This window comes from Nanorana parkeri, unplaced genomic scaffold (assembly GCF_000935625.1).
Source record: "Nanorana parkeri isolate BGI_ZX_2015 unplaced genomic scaffold, ASM93562v1 scaffold447, whole genome shotgun sequence".
Taxonomy (NCBI): Eukaryota; Metazoa; Chordata; class Amphibia; order Anura; family Dicroglossidae; genus Nanorana; species Nanorana parkeri.
The window spans coordinates 204,513-223,299 of NW_017306715.1; the positions used below are offsets into that span (position 1 = coordinate 204,513).

An 18,787-nucleotide genomic window follows, 5' to 3' on the forward strand; every position below is an offset into this window, starting at 1 on the left:
GTCTGTGACGAGAGGACGGTGGAGCCCCACGAGCAGCTGGCTGGCCGCTGTAATTACACGGCAGGCCGGGAGCTTTACATTCAAGCGATCGGGCGTCTCTAGAGACGCTCGATTGCTTGTATTAGCAGCTGTCACTGCCGGTCCCGAGATCCGCTGTGCCCGATGCGGCCGGGACCGGCTGTGTGACGAGATCAAAGGAAGTTCAGTATATGAAAAAAAAAAGAAGTAATACAAAAATTAAAGGAGAACTATGGGGTTAGGGCTTTTCCCCATAGTTCCCCTAGGGGTAACGGGAGCACACAAACTAGCGTCCTCCTGTCACCCAAAGCTTAGTATCTTGCGGTATACTGAGACACCGCAGCTGAAACGGATCCTGACAATTATGTCTGGATCCGCCAGCTGCGTGAGTGACAGCTGGCTCTGCCTATCTAGAGCCAGCTGTACCCTCCCCCGTCCGTTCCTCCAGTCAGCGCTGGAGGATCGGACAGGGGAGGGGGGAATCCAGTCCCTCCCCTGTCACGGCTCTCTGCCGGCACAGGATCGAGAGGTGAGCGAACGCCGGTATGTGTTCGCTCACTTCCCGATCTACTGAGCCGACCTGTGACAGTCTCATTGTCACAGGTCGGCTAGAACTGAGGATGAGTAAAATGCACTGACCTCATACGTTAGTTCTCCTTTAAAGAATCATAAAAAATAATTTTTTTTAAAGTCCCAGCCCCTCACATACACACGCAGATATGTGTCGGGTGCGCCTACGTGCGAAAATGACGATTGGGCCTATTGTGCCGCACATGTTACATATCGCCGCAAACGTCGGAGTGAGAGCAATCATTTTAGAGCCATTAATCGTTGATAACACTGATGAGCAGTAAAATCGTTTTAATCGTTGCCTAGGGGCGATTTTTGCGGGCGCACGCAATTTTAAGGCTTGACATGTTTGATGTCTTATTTACCCGACGTGACCCTGTCTTTTATATTTTACCAAAAATATGGGTAAGAATAAATGTTTTATAACATAACGTAGGGAAACTTTGTTTTTTTTTTTTTTTTTTTGTTTTTATTGCATTTATTGTACCTTTTTCATTATATAGTAAAAAAAAATAACACCCCCCCCAGTGATGATAATATACCTCCAAAAGAAAGCTCTATCTGACCCCAAAAAATGTTAACATAAATTGCAAGGCTATAGTCCGGCCATGCTGACTGGTGAGACGCCATCACATTTTTCAAGCCGTGTGTGTGTATAATATATTTTAAACGGGAACATTAAAAAGGTTTAGAATCTCACTGTGGTGGTGGTGTTGGGGGGTTGCCTCCTTTCAGTAATAACGTACAGTTTATGGCTCTCATAGCAGCACATGCCCAGGTCTGCCCTATAGGAACACTGGGGGGTGATATACTTCAGGAGTCTGCAGCAGAACACAGCCGATGAGGACTGTCTGGGGAATCAAACATTCAAACCCCTCTATCACCCCCAGTGTTCCTATAGGGCAGACCTGGGCATTTTATGGCCCGTATGCCATATCTTGCCCTTTGCCTTTCTGGCCCACGGCCCGGACATGGGCTGAATGCTGACCTGCGCTGGTTGCTGAGTGACTCACTTTGAGAATTGAGACCATGACTTACTTTGAATCGTATGCCCTCGATTGTCGACGAGTCAGGGACCTCAGAGCGAGGAGAGGAGCAGAGGCATGAGGCATGGCGTGCGGCTCGTGTGTGGAGCCGCGAACAGGCAATCTAATTGATAGCTGACTAATCGATGATGGAAAACGGCGCTTTCCATCGTCTATTTTAATCGACTAAATCGATTAGTTGTTTCCTCTACTGTGCATGCACCCGCCCCATCATCCTGCTTGGCCGCTCGAGAAGTTCCAGATCTTCAGACGGGAGCAAGCGGCGGAGACAAAGGTAAGTAATTATCTTTTTGGCAACTTTTTATTTTTACGCTTTTGCAAATATCTACTGCTTGCTAGCACTAGTAGATATATGCAAAAAAACAAAATGGGAATATAATGATGCTTTAAACCAGTGGTTCTCAACTCATGGGTCGCGACCCATAAGTGGGTCGCGAGCCCTTCTGCAGTGGGTCGCGGCGCCCTTCCTGCATGGAGCAGTCACTAATCTTGAACAAGTATATAGATTAGGATTTCTGACTGCTCTAGAAGCATTCTTTTTCCAGGTCTCTGACTCTTAAGTACTGAAGTCATTAGACCAGCATGACAACCAAGAAACTAGCGGTTTAGAGGATAGCCGCAATGGCATATATATCTTTTCTTGTCACAGGTATCTATTATTATTTACGTGATAAATTAAAGGCGAATTATGGGGTGAGTGAAAAACACTCATCCCCATAATTCAAGCTGACCTGTGACACGAAATTGTCACCTCTAAATGCATGTGTACGCAAATTGCTGCTTGGATTTGGTACCAGGTGCATCTAAACGGATATGCACCCAACATGTTTCATTAATACATCTGGAAGCATAAATGCAGCATCTAGTCCAGGGGTAGCCAAACGCCGGACCTCCAGCTGTGGTGAAACTACAAATCCCATGATGCATCTCTCTCCGGGAGTCATGTCTGTGAGAATCGTGCAATGCCTCATGGGATTTGTAGTTCCACCAAAGCTGGGGGGCGGGAGTTTGGCTACCCCTGATCTAGTCTGACAGATTTTTCTCTGTATATAATGCGCAAGTGTGAAAGTAGCCTGAGAGGTCAGAAATGGCCAAGATCTTTTCATTTCCCAATTTCAGCATATAAGTTGCCTCAAATGATCACTTTTTTTTCTCCATCTCTCCAGGTTGTTAAAGCAGAACTCCGGACAATGCTCATTTTGTCTAGGGAGCCAAAATAACAGTAGTTCTCACCCGAACCACAATTCCGGCTGGCTCCTACACCACTCCCTCCAGCCTGTCTCCTCTTCCACTCCAGCAATGGTATGTCCCTTGGCATTCTCATGTTCTATACACTGTATAGAACATGATGATTTACAGCAGTGGTTCTCAACCTATGTAACCTCAGGACCCACATTTTGTCCTTGGTCATTAAGTCGCAACCCAAGTCGCATTGCAATGGAACACACAGCATTGTGGTACTGAGCATTCCAGTGCGGGTGATTGAACTGTGGGCAGGAGGTACGTTTAGGGTGCCATTCAAATGAATGGAAATGCAACACACCTCCTGCACAAGAGCGTGTAGTACGTGCGATTGTATGGTACAGTGAGTTCATTGCAGAGGACTGTTTGAGTAACACTGTACTAGTGTGAACTGACACACACACACACACACACTTATTTTTCTTTTTTTTTTTAAAGATCTACCCAGTCTCCCTACCTTCTAAGAACTGGAGTGAATCCTCAGGCTTGGGTCCGGTGTGGGCTACTGTGCTGTGACAGAGCTCCATCTAAATGTGCATTGCTTGTACAGCTCCCTTGCATGCCCTGTAGCGGTGCCCGGGAGCCAAAATGTGACGTCACTCCTGTCCAGGCACCTCTACAGGGCACATGAGGGAGCTGTAAGCAATACATGTATGGATCAGGCTCCCTCGTGGCCATAGCTCCAGCCCACCACACCTCAAGCTGACATAGACAGAATATTTTGAATGGCTGCTTGGCGTGAGAACTGACAGTGCTGTGGTAGGGGGAGGCTGAGAACCCTCTCACCTAGAAAAGTGGAAGGCAGCGACCCACCAGTTAAGAACCAAGGATTTACAGGACCTTCGATTGCCAGAGTGGGGCTACCCAGTGCCCCAGCTAGGCTGAAAGAACCGGTTCCCACATGTTTGTGGGACTTTGTTTTCTGCGTTTGGCGCACGTCCCTTCTGGGTCCCTGGACCTTCTGGGTCTGTCCAGGAAGCTGTTGTAAATCTGAAATAGCTCATTACCCTTTCAGTTCTTTAAATAGTAAATGTTTCATGGCAAAGCTGTACGTGACCATCAAAGTTGGCCTTGCATTAGCGTTAATTCCCTCCCCCTAGTCCTTCAGTTCATAATGTCGGACTAGTAAACAGCATTTCTGTTTCAATTGACTGAGGTTCCATTATTTATCGATCTAACTTAAACCCAATAACTAAAATGTAATGTATTGCAGCTCACCTGTCCCTAACTTGTGACTGCTGCATTAGTTCTAAGTTTTTTTTTTTCCCCCCTCTTTTATTATGGCCTTCTGCTCCTGCCAGTTTTGTGAGTGAGTGACCACGCTTACTTCTTCACCTGTATCTGGAGGAGTTTTTTTTTATACACCCTTGGAAAGCAGCATTGTTAACCTGTGCAAAGGGTCTAGTTGATATATTGCTTTTTACAGAATGCGAGGCATTCTGTGATTGGATGAGGGGAGATGTTGACATTGTTCTGCACCTCCTCCTGTTGCCTCAAAGAATGCCATGTATTTTGTAAAAATAATGAATGGTTGAGGTGGAGAGCAAGTGACCCGCTATGAGAGCTGCAGTACAGCGGGAACTGTAAAGGTGCCCATACACCTGCCGATAATCGGTAGGTGTATAGAAGGCGTGCAACCGTTTCTACTGTACGGTCGCACGTCTTTTGTCTTCCGAGCACGCTGGAAAACCTGCCGAAAATTGTAAGATTTTCGGCGGGTTAGTGGCATGCTCGGAAGACAAATGCCGAACAGGCCGATGTGCGCAAGCGCACACTGCCTACTCAGCATTGGAATCATCGGAAGCCCGCCCCTCCGTGGGGATGGCTTGCGATGATCGATGAGCCTGTCCAAGATGGGCAATTTTACGAGATTTGAATGACCTTACAACCATCGCACAACGAAAGTCGTGAGATGGTTGTAAGGTGTATGGCCAGCTTTAGTCTTTGCCGTTGATGTTTGGTGTACAGGCTTAATAAAAGTAAGTTTTCCAGAATGCATCAGCAGCCAGACATGGGACAGGCATCAATGGAGCTAGTTTATATTTACATAGAACATTTTGTCAACTTTAAAACCTAATTCCAGCAAACACTTTTTAAACAGTTACAGCGAAAGGTTTTACTTTGCCTATTGTAAGGAGCCCTGTCGGTGGTAAATAATTTAGTGGTGGTCAACTTAGTTTATTTAGGGGGCCTCAAGTGCCACCCCATGGCATCCCGAAACGGGTTGCACATAATATTCAGTGAATGTAATTCTGCAGCACCCTGTCAGAGATGTGATTGGAGAGTTCACTGCCTATACAGCCTCTTAACAAATTGATGCATCTACATTTGTGCTTTTTTTACAGCTCCTTTTTACACGGCCGGTCCAGCCGGTTCAATCGGGTCCATCTTGTCAGTTTTGTTAAGCGGACCCGATCGGATGCCTAATGTAAATCTATGACCAGCCATGTGTAAACAGATGGGTGTCCGTTCAGGGCCCAGTCACACCATATCTAGAGCTGCAACAATTATTCGATTAAGTCGATTAAAATCGACGATGGAAAACGTTGCCAACGTTTTCCATCGTCGAATATCCAGTGTGTCCAGGTGCGACTGTTTTGGCTCAAGTGCTGGTCAGCAGATTAGACTTCTGCTGACCGAAAATTCACGCCATACAACCGATCGGCGGCTATAGAGCCGCTGATCGGTTGTATGTGAAACAGCCGTTAACGGCTGTAGAAACGAGCGGGTCTTTCCTGCCTGTGCGCGCGCGCTAGGGGGTGCGCACGAGCAGAAAAAAATGCCGTCTGGAGATGCGAGTCTGCCGTCCATCCGTTTTTTCTTAACGGGCGGACGGCAAGAGGTTAAAGTTTTTTTATTTTATTTTTTTATTACTTTAACCACTTCAAGACCAGGTGTTTAGACCCCCTTCCTGGCCAGGCCATTTTTCAGTATGCAGCGCTGCGGTACTTTGACATTTATTCCGTCATGCAACGCTGTACTGAAATGAATTTTATACCATTTTTTGGGGACAGATAGAGCTTTCTTTTGGTGGTATTTAATCTCCACTGCGTGTTTTTTTTTTTACTATAATTAGAAAAAATTACTGAAAATTTTGAAAGAAAAAAAAAAAGGTTTTTTTTTTTACATCTATGTTAGGAAACATTTATTATTACCCAGTTTTTGGGTCAAATATAAAAGTCGGGGTCACGTCGGGTAAATAGACACCAAACATGTCAAGCTTTAAAATTGCGCGCACCCGCGACATCTCAGAAAACTACCATACCCAAAATTGGCCATAGGCGACACTTTGAAAGCTTTTACCGCTCATCAGTTTAGTGTTATCAGTGATTGATGGCCCTAGAACTATTGCTCTCACTCCGACGTTCGCGGCGATATGTAACATGTGCGGCGTAATGGGCGCAATAGTCTTTTTTGCACGTATGCGCCCCCGACGCATGTTTGCATGTGTGTATGTATTGGTGGGGACTTTAAAAAAAAAATATTCTTTTTTATGTGTAACTTAAATTTTTGGGGGGGACTTAAATTTATTTTTCCTATTTTTTTTTTTTTCCTCACTAAACTTTATTGCTATCACATACGGGGGCTAATAAACCCCCCCCCCCCTATGTGATAGCAAAATATGTGACAGGTCCTCTTTATGGAGACATCAGGGGTCTCCAAGACCCCTAATGTCACCTAGGACCCCCCCAAAAGAAGCTAATGAAGCACAGATCTGCTCCACCGATCGTTGCAACATACAAGCGATCCGCCGGCTCTACAGCCCGCGGATCGCTTGTGTCTTAACAGGCATCGCTGCCCGTTTTTGAATACCGGCCATTTCCTGCTCGCACGAGGGGGCGTGCCTGAGCGGACGTCTAAAGACGCCCGCTCAGATCTAGAGAGCTCTCGACCGGCCGTTTTTTTTACTACGGCCGGCTCGGAGGTAGTTAAAACTTGACATTCCAATCCCCCCCCAATCCCAGTTAAAGTCCTTATCTGATCATGTCCCCGCAGCCTCCTTTCCCCTGGGCTCTGGACCGCTGACGTCATCACATCTTATGCAGGTCCATTGATTTGCATTAGATGTGAGGACACTGAGTGACATTCCACGGGGGAGAGAGGTGAGCGCGGACTGTTGCGGGAGCAAGGATCAGGTGAGCATATCCACTTTGAGTCCCCTACACAAGACCGGCTCTCAACCCTTGCTGTCTGATGGTGGCCCCACTGTAAGTGTAAGCTTGAGTTCTTTAATGGTAGTACACAGAAGCTCTCACAGCCAGTTGTGTAATTTTTCATGCACATTGGGCTATTTCTGACAATGAGAATGTTCATTTTTCTGTCAAAAAAAGACAGGGTTTGACGCTTAGGAACACAGAAATACAATCCTGACAGTTTCTAAATGTTCTCCACATTGTCCGCAAAGGTTCTCATTGATTCAGGTCATGGTCTGTAAAAAAAAATTAATCCAGGCAACTGGACTTGCTGTTTTTTTTTCTCAAAGATGTTGGCATTACCCCGCCCTTGTAATGTGCTCATCTTCCTAAACTGGATCTACATTTAAAAAGTGGCATGGTTCAGAGGTGACCTAGTCAGTCAGAAGCCACACCACCTTCAATCCATACATCATTACCTGCCTCCACCATATAGTGCTACAATGTATAAACTATAGGGCTGCAACAACTAATCAACATCAACGTTGTTAATGATTTTCATTATTCATTAGTTGGGCTGCTTGCACCCTCACGCCTCACTAACATGCTTGTGAACACTGACTGATAAGCACGGCCTGGGGACCTGCGGACTTCTCATCTCCTCCCCGGGGTAAATAGGGCCGTTACGGAGGCCCGGTGAGTGCAAACTGACCAGGGACTGTTCCCGTTCGGGGACCCGCGGGCTCCCCCATGTCTCGGCATCCTCCTCCTCTGCCTGCTCACAGTGGACTGTTTGCGCTGAATAGAGATCTACAACAAGTGTAAGTAGTGCGTGCTGTGTGCGCATTGTGTTGCACGTGTACCCTGAGTGGAGTCAGTGGCATAACGTGCGGGTGTGTTGTGGGAAGACGATGCAGCTGCCCCAGGCACAAAGACTGGCGGTGGGAGGGGCGCTCTGCCGGGCAGCGAACACATTTAGGGCCAGTTCATACCATCTTCAGTGCGTTCCGCCATGGTTAGTGACCGGAACGCACATGGAACTGCACAGCAATGGAAAGTGGCGGTGCGTGGAGCTTTGTGTGCAGTATTTAGGAGGATTAAATATTTAATCTCTAGCCAATTGGCTCACGCGTATAACTCCGCACGTCAGGACACAGATTCAAGCGCCCAGCCAATCTGATTTCCCCCAATAAAGGTATCTGGGAAGAGGAGTCCTGGAGAGAAGTTGCTTGGTAATGTTTTCCTTCTTTTTATGACACATGCCAGGAATGAGAGCAGTGTAGAGAGAATTCATATAATATGTCCATTTAAATAATTACATGGTTAATATTCAATAATTATTAAATGATTAAAATGTAAATACATTTTATTTATCTGATCGAAAAAATAATCGGCCAACTAATCGATTATGAAAATAATTGTGAGTTGCAGCCCTAATATACTATATAAATACACACACAAATCCAGTTGCTTCTCCACGCTATCCCCCAAAAACCTGGCTTAAAATGCAGTCTTCATATTAGAGTTCTGACAAACCTATGAAGCGGATGTTGCACTGGGGATGAGTTCTTGTGATCCTTGAAGTGATGAATTATAATTATGCTTTTTAGGAATATCTTGGTAGCAGTCATGGGAACCTTTCAGCTTGCCAACCCCATGTCACTACGCAGAATGAAAACACTGTGCAAGAGTGCAGAGACATGAAACTGATGGATCAGCCTCCTGTAATCCCCTGTATAGCAGACTAGGAGAGGGAGGGCTAAACAGTCAATCTCTTCTACAGAGCGGTGTTGGTGGTAGTGAGCATGCTGACAGAAGAAAGGACAAGCAAACCTCATCAGTGATATGCTTCTCTCATTGACCAGCCAGCAAGCAGGGTTGTGTCTGGATCTTGCTGTAACTGCGGAGGGGAAGCAAGGGGAATTCCCCTCTAAGCTCTAAGGGCCCATGCCTGTCACTGGGGGAAAAAAAAGTGCATGGGTTTTTTTGACAGATGTTGCGCTACTTGGCCCGTAGTTTTTTCACTGCAAATGCTCAAAAAATGTGTTTTTGTGTGTGTTTTTTGTTTTATTATACGTTTATTCACATCGGTTTGTCCCAATGTTATCACAAAAATGCGTGCCTTTTATGCTGGTAGAAATGCAAAAAACACACAAACAGGCTACACAAATGCACTTAAAACACGCATATTTGATGTTGCTCAGTGTGAATGAGGGCTTAGTTGTCACTTGAACAGGTGTTCCTGTTAGCAAGCGTTCCCCTCGCCTTTTGTTCTTGCGACAAGTAAATTTCTCTCCTTTTTATCAGTAACAGTGATTTTCAGAAATGGAGGGGGGAATTTCCCCATTGGGGACATATAACACCAATATAAACTAGACAGAAGGTCTAATTGTTTCTCACACTTTCCAAATATTAAAGAAAAAAGTTTTGCCTAGAGATGATGCACTGTAAAGCCTTCACCATTTTTTTTTTTTTTAATTCGGGTTGATTTGTTTGAATTGTATGTGAGGATATTTTGGTAGACACTGTATTTAAGGAGGGCCAAGGATATAAAGATTTATATTTCAATAGTCTTGTCTTTTTCCTAGACTTGTTGATCGCCTGTCTCTCAGTACCTAATATGGTTGGGCTTGGATTCTTTATATCAACACTTTGAACTTGGAGACTTTGCAGTGTGCAGGCACTTCCTCTTGTATGCAGTTTAAAGTACATGATGATAAAACAGTTGAATAGTGTTTTTTTTGTTTTCTTTCCATCTTCCTTTTTTTTTTTTTTTCCTTCTGAGCTGTGTAGCTGGTAAAAACTAGGAAATATACAGCTGAATGACACACACACACACACTCTCTCTCCCTCTCCCCCTCCCTCCCCTAAAATTGGCCTTAGTATGTGTGTGCAATAGGGACCTTCGATTTGTAAGTTCCTTGAGTGTAATTGTGGAATTGTGTCCTTCTCAGTTATCATTGATTCATTTGCAGATTAACCTATTCGCTGGCAGGCCTCTCATTCCATTTGTTAGATCAGCTGGCCAGACAATTTTTCACTTTACAAACTCTGAAAGCTGTAAGTAAAAAATGTTACAGGACCCCGCCCCCCCCAACCATACATTTTCTGAATGCGCAAGAACGGTACAATAAAAAGACGTTGCTACTGAATTTGTAGGCCCCATGTTTGTTGCACAATTTCTTTTTTTTAAGTGTAAAAGTATACTAGAATCATTACTTAACACAACATAACTTCCTTCTAAATCTAATAGATGAAACTATTAATAAAAGGCAAATATTTGTAGATTTTAAATATGTGCCTTTTTTTTTTTTTTTTTTTTTTTTTAAAAGGGTTTTTTTTAGAGTAAAAATAAGCAACTTGCTCTAAAAATCTGGGGGTTGGCCTCTCACCTATGCCTTGTGTTAACGCCCAATCTGCAGTGCCACGTGTGCGCTGTGTTGGTGTGTGATATGATAAAATGATGCCGAGCAGCAGGCTACAATATGTGGTACCACAGTGCAATCCACTACCGTACATTTAGTTGAATTTTTTACAAAGAAACTAAAAAGCACTGTAATGTGTTGTAACAATGCACAACAGCATGTGTGTTATGCCCGCTAGTGTGAATAGGCCATCTGTGTACAGTTTGGTGAAACGACATATTGATTTCTTAGCGCAGCATTAACATGCGACGTATCTGTATCAAAGATTTGCAGGCCCCGCCTCAATATTGCCTTAGTTGCCTTGTAGTGGTAGAAACTAGTAGATTTAAAGTCTTATTTACTGGGACATGTCTGATTTTTTTCTTTTTTTTTTCTTAAGGCGGTTGGTGAAGCTCAGCTCCTCTGGTTGACCTCAGAGAGCTTTACTGCCCCCCTGAAGGACCCAGAGATCAGATGTCAATAATGTTAACTGCTGTATAGGGCTCATATCCGCCCACTAATTTTCATAAAAATGAGAGTTTATAAACATTTTGAGTATCATTTGGTTAGATATGTAGCAAACTTTTTTTTTTTAAAGCAATCAGTGTTGTCTCTGCAATCAGGGTGGCATTTGTGATGTCTGGATGGATGTACATAATTACATATACACTGATCAGCCATAATATTATGGCCACCTGTCTAACTTTAGAGTAGATCGCCCTTTTGCTGCCAAAACAGCCCTGACCCGTCCAGGCATTGACTCCACTAGACCTCTAATGGTATGCTGTTGTATCTGGCACTGAGCAGTCAGTAGCAGATCCTTTAAGTCCTGTAAATTGCGTGGTAGGGCCTCCATGGATCCTATTTGTTTTTCCAGCACATCCAACATATACTTGATTTGGATAGATATCTGGAGACTTTTGAAGCCAAGTCAACACCTTGAACTCATTGTGTTCCTCAAACCATTCTTGAACCTTTTTGCAGCATGGCAGGGTGCATTATCCTGCTGAATGAGGCCACTGCCATCAGGGAATACCATTTCCACGAAGGGGTACTTGGTCAGCAACACTGTTTAGGTAGGTGGTACGTGTCAAAGTAACATCCACACAAATGGCAGGTCCCAAGGTTTCCCATCATAAAATTGCCCAAAGCATCACACTGCCTCTGCCAGCTTGCCTTCTTTCCCTAGTGCATCCTGGTGTCATCTCTTCTGCAGTTAAGTGACACACGCACACCTGTCCATTTACATGATGTAAAAGAAAACATTCATCAGATCAGGCCACCTTCTTCCAGTTCTGCTGCTCACATGCCTATTGTAAGCACTTTTGGGGTGGACACGGGTCAGCATGGGCACCCTGACCAGTTTGCGACTACGCAGCACTATACACAACAGACTGCGATACACTGTGTGTTCAGACATCTTTCTGTCGTAACCAGCATTAACTTTTTGGAACTTCAGACTTTCTTCTATTGGACTATACAGGCCAGCCTTTGCTCCCCACGTGCATCGTCGAGCCTTGGCCACCCATGACCCTGTCGCCAGTTCACCGGTTTTCATCGGAGCACTTTTAGTAGGTCCTTATCCACTGCAGACCGGGGACATCCCACAAGAGCTGCATTTGGGTAGACAACTGGGTCAGATCAACTCCACATCACAATTTGGCCTTTGTCAGAGCCGCTTATATCCTTACGCTTGCCCATTTTTTTTTTTTCTGCTTTCAACACATCAACTTCAGGGAAAAATGTCCACTCGCTGCATATCCCACCCTCTTCCAGGTGCCATCGTAACAAGATAATCAATGTTATTCACTTCACCTCTCAGTGGTCATAATGTTATGGTTGATCGGTATTTGTGTATATACAGTGGATATAAAAAGTACACACCTGTAAAAAAATGCCAGTTTGTTTGTTTTTCACCTTTTTTTATGTGACCTATAATCTCTCTAGTTCTATTTAGACAAACCTGAAATCTTTCAAGGGTTTCCCTCTAAAAAAAACCCTTAAAATATGCACACACTTAAACTAATACTTTATTGAAGTACCTTTTTGATTTTATGATGGCATTCAGTCTTTTGGGGTAGGAGTCTATCAGCATGGCACATCTTGCCTTGGGAATCTTTGCCCACTCTTCCTTGCAAAAGCGCTCCAAATCTGTCAGATTTTGAGGGCACCCGCTGTGCACAACCCTCTTCAGGTCACACCACAAATTTTCAACGGACCTTGGAGGTGGGAGTGACGAGCAGGCTGCTATACAGGTGATCTGGTACAATACGAGCGGCGGCTTCCCCGCTCTGCATTTAGCCATGCTTGCCTAAAGCAGGGCTTAATGTAGGAAAACAAAAACCTGCCTGGAATTCCACACCCCTGGTATGTCATTGAGCTTCATGAAAAAAGATTTCACTTAAACCATACATGCACCAAGCGGGCTCCAGATTCACCACTAATTCATCAAGGAAAGGATGTGGTACAAATCCATGAATGCAGTTAGGGGTTTATACATCCATTCACCAGGACAAGATTTGTAAATCATTCCATAGAACAAACAACAGTTTCTGATGTCTCCATCTCCCTTTAAGTTCCAATATGAAAGGTTCACAGAACACAAGGCGTTCTGTAGATGGACAGGGGAAAAGGAGGGACAGATAAATAACCTTTTATGGCTTCTGTGTATGAGAGCCTCCTAATAACAGTGCTGGAAGTATAACAAGAGCTGCATTTTCTGGCATATACCAATGTATGAATTGACACAAGATTTAGAGTCCAACACACCTGCCACAAGGTAACTTTTGTTTATTTTCAATCAAGAATTTATAGTATTGTGTTTCTTTGGAGTTCCACTTTAACCCCTTCGTGACGGGAGACGTACACTGTACGTCCCGCCACAAAGGGACCAAATGACTCGTCACGTACACTGTACGTGACGAGTTATTTGCTGCACTAGAAGGCTGGTAACTGCTGAGAATCAGCGGTTACCATTCATTAATGGATGCCTCATTATAGAGGCATTCATTAATGAAAGGGTTAACCTTTTTCAGACACCCGATACCTTAATATCGGGTGTCTTGAGAGTCCAAGCAGAGCGGGCACACATGCCTTGCTTGCTGGCATTCTGACAGCTCGTATAGATCGAGAGATATCTCTCTCAAGCTATACTGGCTTTTTTTTTTCTTTCACTTTCACGAATAGATACATAATATATTCCTGAAAGAAGAATGTTTCAGTTTTCTAATCGTTGGAACGTTCAGAAAACTAGTGACAGCTGAATCCTGAACTGCTGCAGGATCAGTGTCACTAACGTATTATCGGCTGTTCTGAAGTAAAGTGTTTTTTTTAACGTTTTATCCTCCTTTTTTTTTTTTAATATATTTTATTTGTCCTAAGTGAGGCGTTAGACACACACATGTGATATAAATATGTAGCCCTATCTGTCCTCTAAAAAAACAATATATAATATGTGTGGGTGCACTTTGTAAGAAAGTATATTACTGACGTGGAAGAATCACACAGCAAACATTTCAAAAGGGTGTCAGTCATTTACGAACAGAAACTAAAAACAAGCTCAGTCATGAAGGGGTTAAGGTGATATTAAAGTCAAAGGCTTTTAGGCTATTTTAAATGCTGGTAAATTGGAGTCATGGATGCTGCTCTTTTTTGATTTTAAGTTGTTTTTTGTTTCCTGCTTTAATTAGCTGGCCCCCTGACCACTGGTCCTGGTATCCTGTTTTTAAGGTGGTTCCTTTTACTTTACAGGGTCCCTGTGGAGTGAGCTGTGTGTGTCTCTCCATAATACACAGGCAAGGCAATCCAGTCCCCTGCTCCCCATTCCTCGCACCTTTCTTCTTGACGCTAGCAGATAAACAGCTGCTGCAGACTGCTTTGTCCCTTGAGTAGATGGTCACAATAGGAAGTTCAGGGAAGCTGAGTTGAGAGGGTTAGAGCCAGTTAGATGAAAACTGTAAGGCCCCTTGAACACGAGCAGTCTGTTCAGAGCTGCCTGTCCATTTTCTAGGCGGATCTGATTGGAAGTCTCAGTGGAACTATGGACAGCCAGATGTAAGCAGACGTGCATCTGTTTTAAATCCATTTACCACCGATTCTTTGTAGGTCCGGAAAGAACAGTTCTGTTTTGGTGGACCTGATTGTGATGGATCGGAATTAATTTGATGTAAACTAATGCATGTCTGGTTACATCCAACTCCCTATAGACCTAACATGGGTCCATACTGCTCAGTTTTTTGCTCTATCACAAGATGGTGCAAAAAACTGAATGGTTCCCGGATGTTACAAGAGTGACATCTGTTCCGTTCTGCTCCGATCAGCAGGAAATCCTTGTATGTGAATTGCGCCTTCGTGCTTAGACAGAAATTTAAATACTTTACTGGACAATGTATATTCTGAATTTACTGTTGAAAACTGTTTGTTTAATACTACTTGATTGTTTATCAGGTGCATAGGACATGATGCTTTTAAGGAGAGGGAGGCCCAAGAAACATTCGCAAGTTGCTCTTAAATAAGCCTGCAACAACTAAATCAATTTAATTGATAATCGATATTTAGAATCGTTGTCAATGATTCTCATTATCGATTAGTTGAATCGCCGCCGCTCTGCTCCTCCGTTCTACCTCCTCTGGGAGCTGCTGCATGCTGTTTTCTGTGTCCCCTTTGATCAGAGGGAACACAGACCATTGCAGCTGGCGCCAAGCAGGGAGTAGGGACCGCTGTGCTTCTGTATTCCCCTACTCCTGCCCTTGTTCCTCCTCTGCTGCCTCTGTGTGCGCCCCTCTTCTCCCAGCGGTAGAAAGCCAGAGTCAGGTCTCCCATCCAGCGTCTGGAAGCAATAGCCAGCCTGCCATTGGCTATTTTAAATTGCAGTAGCAGGCTGGCTAGTGCTCCCAACCACTGCCTGCTGTGTTTACCTTCAGCTGCCTCAGCAGGCATCTATCATTCCCCAGTGCAGTGGAAAGGTAACACAAAAAAAACAGTAAAAATTAATTTATAAATACCCCCAAAGAAGTTTAGTCAGTGCGAACGTGCGCATACTAACGGAAACACAAGTTGGGTGCACAACTAGAATAGTAATAACTGAAATAACCAGATTCTTCTTTTATATTAATTGTGCAGCACTGTGAACCCCATGGCGCAGCTCCCATCGGCACTTTAACCGCTTGAAGACCAGGTGTTTAGACCCTCTTCCTGGCCGTGCCATTTTTAAGTATTCAGCACTGCGGTACTTTGACATTTATTCCGTCATGCAACGCTGTACTGAAATTAATTTTATACCATTTTTTTGGGACAGATAGAGCTTTCTTTTGGTGGTATTTATTCACCACTGCGGTTTTTATTTTTTACTATAATTAGGAAAAATTAGTGAAAATTTTGAAAACAAAAAGGTGTTTTTTTTTCTTACATTATGTTAGGAAACATTTATTATTACCCATGTTTTTGGTCAAATATAAAAGACGGGGTCACGTCGGGTAAATAGACACCAAACATGTCAAGCTTTAAAATTGTGCGCACCAGCAGAAAACTACAATACCCAATATTGGCCATAGGCGACGCTTTAAAAGCTTTTACCGCTCATCAGTTTAGTGTTATCAGTGATTGATGGCCCTAGAATTATTGCTCCCACTATGACGTTCGCGGCGATATGTAACATGTGCGGCATAATGGGCGCAATCGTTGTTTTTTCACGTATGCCCCCCCGACGCATGTTTGCATGCGTGTATGTATGGGTGGGGACTTTAAACATTTTTTTGGTTTTTTTAAAATTCTTTTTTGTAAATTTTTTTGTTGGGGGGGGGGAAACTTTAATATTTTTTTTCACTAAACTTTATTGCTATCATATACAGGGGCTAATAAAACCGCCCTATAAGTTAAGGGAATCTAAGCACTAGCAGTTGCAGGCAAGCGTGTATTTGGCTATAAAGGTGGTCACATGATTTCCCAAAGGGAAACCGTGACCGTGAGCTGTTGATGGATCCTCGGCTGTATGCTAGGCATTAAAGCCCACCTGATGTGCTGCCGCATCTATGCCTACACCTGGTGAGAAGGTGTTTAGACAGTTGTCACCAGAATGGTTTGCCCCAATGCAGGGCCATGCGGGATTGTTCATCAAGGCAAATTTCCATGATGTTTCACTTAAGTTAAATGTTGGTTGTCCACACACAACAGGGAACAGTGCAGTGTGCAATAAAAGTGACTGGGGTACTAATCTTTACCCTCACTATTTAAAATCTACAGTTTTGGCTTTAGGTACACTTTAATGTGCAGCAGTAGATAGTACTTTCCAGAAATGTGGTAAGATGAATGTGAAATAGCTTGGCAGTGGGTTTCTTTTTTTTTTTCTGTCAGTGACCCTCACTGTAGAGATTTCCCTTGCTGTCCAGATGCCACCAGAAAACAAGCATGGGGGGGGGGCGGCGGTGTTGCCAGAACAGGAAGACACTGCCAAAATTCAAAATCTCAGATCTTCTAATACTGAGTAGACAGTGTACAGTGATCAGCAAGAACCTAATTCTCTTGTGTTTTAAAATGTTAGTTTGTTAAAGTTCTTGCTTGGTTTTTTTCAGGTTCTGTAAAGGTCTGCCTGATTTTTCCTCGACTTTGAGAGATCAAACCTGTAAGTAGTACATCTGAAGCCAACCTAGTGTCTGTAATGTAAATTGTGCAGAAGTACAAGATTCAGATGTCTGTCACATGTCTATGATATTTGCCCATTTTATGCTGCTAGTAAATATGCTTATTTCAGATGCCATTTAAAAGGGATTTCCTATGCTGTTGTGAAAATGGACTCCACTTTACTACTACTGTGGTTAAGCACTGAGGCAAAATGCACCTTGTTGGTCAACCTGTAAACCAGACCTAAAACCAGTCAACATTGCTGGACGTTGGTTTCCCAAAGCAGGAGCTTGCCTAAAACAGTAAGATCCAACGTTTATTTCCATCCCTGGAATGTCAGGTGTCCTTGTGGGTACCTCCACTAAAGTACATGCCTCCACCACAGTACATGCCTCCTTCCTGCAGTAGTTTTACCCATTTTGTGAAAAAGTAGAAAGCTTTAACCACCATCCCATCCAGAGTAATTTCTTAATTTTTCCACACATGATAAAACCTACATTTTTGGCTAGAAAACCGCATAAAACCCCCAAACAATTACATTTCCTAAAAGCAGAGGCCCTGTAGAATGCTAGTTGTGCAAATATTTATCAAACAAATATTTTTAGGCTAAAATAAATTTAGGGCACCCGAATGAACTAAATATAAAACATGTTGTCGTGTCAGGTAAATACATACCAAGGGGGGAATTTATCAAAGCAATTGCAAGTATTTGTTTGAACTTGCATGGAAAATATTTGCACCAGATTTATCAAGCTAGTGTAATGTTGTTGATAAATTAGGTTTAATAGACTCCAAGAAAGAAGACTTCTAACTCTAGGCAAAAAGCTTTAACTGTCGCATCTTGAAGAAGTGGTCATGGGGACTTCTTAAGTTGTGATTTGTTTTCTTAGGTGATGCTTCAGTTTCAGACAGCCGAGAACAAATGCAGATGAAAAAAGGTGCAAAAAACATGCAGTTAAAAAGTAGTGCAAGCTCTGAAGAAAACGGGCAAAACACGTGCAGGTGGAAAAGTAGTGCAAGCTCAGGTCAGAACAAGGGCACATGTTGAAAGACAGATTTGCACAGAAAAAAAAATTATCTAAGAGGCTAAAACTGTCGCGAACGCTTTGATAAATTCCCCCCCAAGCATTTCCAGCTTTTAAAATTGTGTGTGCCCATGAAATGGCAAAAAACAGCACAATATGATCTAAAAGCCTCATCAATTTAGAGTTAACAGTGAGACCCCATTCACACTGAGCAATTTGTAGCGCAATTTCAGCTCAAAAGTTGCTCAAACAGCTCAATGTAGCTCGTCCAATGCATTTCAATGGAGCTGTTCACAGCTCAATGTCGCCTGTAGCTTGTTGCTTAAACAGGACCTATTTTGCGGTGGATTTCGTGTGATTTGGCCCAATAGACTTCAATGGTGTAGCTCAATGTCACTCATTACCAGGGATTTTGCGCGACATTGTTGCGCCACGTCGCGCTACAGAAGTGTCACTTTTGCACAGAAATATAAGCAGAAAACAGGAAGAGGAATTATGTCACATCAAGGCCGGTTTTGATTGGATACAGCCCAATGTAGCAGCTACGAAGTCCATGCCAAAAGTAGCGCTACGTAGCGCAACAATAAGTTGCTCAGCTCAAATCATCGCTGATGTAGCTCAGTGTGAATGGGGTCTCAGTGATGGCCCTGTAATTATTTATCTCACTCCAATGTTCACTGTGATATAGGATGCGTAGTGTGATTGTCGTTTTTCGCATGTAGGCACACCTG

General features: G+C 43.6%; 1 protein-coding gene across 1 annotated transcript in view; it reads left to right on the forward strand.

The window, feature by feature from the left end:
* ZNF644 (zinc finger protein 644) overlaps positions 1-18,787 on the forward strand; it is a 62,856-nt gene that overhangs the window by 5,082 nt on the left and 38,987 nt on the right. The window contains exon 2 of the mRNA XM_018560303.1: positions 16,983-17,032. The gene's annotated coding sequence lies outside the window, so the exon portion shown is untranslated. The remainder of the gene's footprint in view (positions 1-16,982; positions 17,033-18,787) is intronic.